Here is a 2,500-nt window from a genome sequence, read left to right as displayed (position 1 = left end):
CCTGGAAACCTCTAGCAGGGAGATAGGGTTTGGAACGCGAAGAGCACCGCAGTTGCGGCGGTGTCCGGATCTTCCCCTCGGACCTTGAAAATCCAGGAGAGGGCCACGTGGAGGTGTCGCGCCGGTTCGTACCGATATCCGCAGCTGGTCTCCAAGGTGAAGAGTCTCTAGTCGATAGAATAATGTAGGTAAGGGAAGTCGGCAAATTGGATCCGTAACTTCGGAATAAGGATTGGCTCTGAGGAGCGGGGCGTGTCGGGCTTGGTCGGGAAGCGGGTTTGGCTGACGTGCCGGGCCTGGGCGAGCTGAACGGGACGCGGCGTATCTCTCTCTCGGGGGGGATATCGTCGCGCACCCCGGATCCGAGCTCGGTCCCGTGCCTTGGCCTCCCGCGGATCTTCCTTGCTGCGAGGCTTCCGTGGCGGTTTTACCGTCGCGGTCGTTCTCTTCGGCCGCCATTCAACGCTCAGCTCAGAACTGGCACGGACTAGGGGAATCCGACTGTCTAATTAAAACAAAGCATTGCGATGGCCCCCAAGGGTGTTGACGCAATGTGATTTCTGCCCAGTGCTCTGAATGTCAACGTGAAGAAATTCAAAAAAGCGCGGGTAAACGGCGGGAGTAACTATGACTCTCTTAAGTCAATAGTTACTCGGGGACTGGCAGGATATTGGTCTTGCCTGCCCAAGTCACACTCCTACCTCCTCGGGGTACCGCCGGTAACATGCGCACGTCCACATCAGCGAGGGGTGTATATTCCCCCCGGATGTGGCGGCGCATGGCTAAACGGAGTGTGGCGACGAAGGAGCGAAAGACAACACCTCAAACGGTTCTCCGTAACGGCTGTTTGGAGCCGTGAATAATGGAGCCCAAAGTAAAGTAAAGTAAACTTGGAACTTGTTCCTTCGCCCAGTTGACGACCGGAACGACCAAGGACGCGATTTGGATTACGATTGGATATCTGTATCGAGTTCATAAAAAATAGTTAAATTCGACAATAAGGAGAATAGTGCCTCGGACGCAGCGCCTCTCAGTCCCGGAGGCGCTGTGGCGGATTTATCCGCTTCGGAGGGGACTACGGGTAACGACCAGGCAATGTCCCCGGCTATGAGTTTGATTACTGTGCCGCTCGTGGGCAATCGGGTTACCTGTCCAGAATGCGAGAAAAGGGAAACTAACCTTTTCTTTTTAAATCTGTCGGACCTGGACAGGCATTTAACACAACACCACCCGGATGCCCCGATCTTTTGGTCTTGTATTAACTGCGCGAAATGCTTCCCGAAGCTTCATGGGGCTAGATGTCACATACCTAAGTGTGGTGGCGCTAGCAGCCAGGCCAGGACAGGACAGTTTTATTGTGAGGCCTGTCCCATGAGTTTTGGATCGCGCAGAGGGCTATCCACCCACGAACGGCATGCGCACCCTGCCGTTAGAAATATCAAAAGAAGGGGAGCGGACCCCCCAGAAGAAAATACAAAGTCATGGAGAGTAGAAGAGGTAGCACTCTTGAAGGGGCTATGGGGAATATTTAAAAATCATAAATACCCCAACAAAGAAATTAGTAAATTCCTCACCACGAAAACTATCGATCAAATCAAGTACCAAAGGAAAAAGTTAAACTTAATTGGTGAGGAAAGCCCCCAAGAGGCTATCTCATTGGCAACAGAGGGAGGGTGCGATCTCGTTAGTTCAGGCAATGCCAGTTTTGGATCGCCTGTAGGCCGCAACGAGAACGAAGAGCGCATCCACGAATGGAAGCTCTCGCTAAAAAACGAAATAAATAAGCCAACCGAGGTGCCCCCTATTTTAAAGGAGGTTTACAATCGGTTGATGTTAATCTGGGAAGAGCACCAAGATGATCGAGACTCTCTAACGGAGAGTCTCGATCACTTTATACGCACAGCTCTATACGAGCTTATAAACAAAATAAACAAAAACCAAACGGATTTAAAAATTAAAAGAGCAGCCAAAACAAAAAGCCCAAAAAATAATAGAAACTCCAGGAAGCGATTCTCATACGCTCGTTGCCAGGAGTTATTTCACGAATGCCCAAGGAGACTGGCTGATGCCGTGGTCAATAACGATCAGGCATATCTCGAACCAGCCAGACAACCTCCCGGATCAGAGGAAGTGAGGGGGCTCTACGAAAAGCTGTGGGGAGAAGTGGGTTCCACATACGTCCCGATTCCAGTTACAAGAGCCCCCAACCTATCCCTATCCGAGATCTTCCCGCCGATAACGGCTGAGGATGTGGGGGAGAAGATCGGCAGAATAAGAAAGAAAGCTGCTGCAGGACCGGATGGATTACAGCGAGATCACTTAACCATCCCCGGCCTGCCCATCATAATGGCTAAAATTTATAATATACTTATCTATTGTTCTTATTTTCCTTCCGCATGGAAGGAAAATAGAACAACTCTTATTCCTAAAGCAAATAAGCCAAGCAGCCGGGTCGAGAACTGGCGACCCATTACAATCAGTCCGATTTTAGGCCGAATCT

The sequence above is a fragment of the Bombus terrestris genome, unplaced genomic scaffold, assembly GCF_910591885.1.
Source record: "Bombus terrestris unplaced genomic scaffold, iyBomTerr1.2, whole genome shotgun sequence".
Taxonomy (NCBI): Eukaryota; Metazoa; Arthropoda; class Insecta; order Hymenoptera; family Apidae; genus Bombus; species Bombus terrestris.
This window is presented reverse-complemented; position numbering follows the sequence as displayed.